Source organism: Frankliniella occidentalis, unplaced genomic scaffold, assembly GCF_000697945.3.
Source record: "Frankliniella occidentalis isolate FOCC.00 unplaced genomic scaffold, Focc_3.1 Scaffold166, whole genome shotgun sequence".
NCBI lineage: Eukaryota > Metazoa > Arthropoda > Insecta > Thysanoptera > Thripidae > Frankliniella > Frankliniella occidentalis.
Window position 1 is genome coordinate 189,015 of NW_026267292.1, and position 461 is coordinate 189,475.

Consider the following 461-nt stretch of genomic DNA (forward strand, 5'->3'; position numbering starts at 1 on the left):
GGGCGCGGGCCGGGCGGCCCGGAGGAGGGAGGGAGAGGGGCCTCGGGAGGAATGTCAACGACACTCCGGGCTGCTTCGCTCTCGCTCGGTCGGGTTGGCCATGCCCGGGCTGGCTGTGCCGTGGCTCAGGCGGCGGGCCCGGTGCCGGTGCGGCGGCCGGGTTGGTGCTGCAGCGATGCCAACTCTCTGCTCCCCCGGCCCCCGGGCTCCGGGTCTCTCCACCGCTCCGTTCAGCTCGCCGTGGGATTGGACCGGCCAGTTGGGCCCTACCGGAGCCGACCGGACACGAGCGAAAGTTCCGATCCGACCAACCTCATCTCATGCGCTCTGATATTGAGTGGCACCCCGTCGTCGACCACACTACTTCCTTCAGCTTCGGATCATTTTGTCTACGATCGCGACGTTGTCCCACACCATATAACGTTAGGTAGCTGACTCATACGGCGCACACTTTCGTAGTT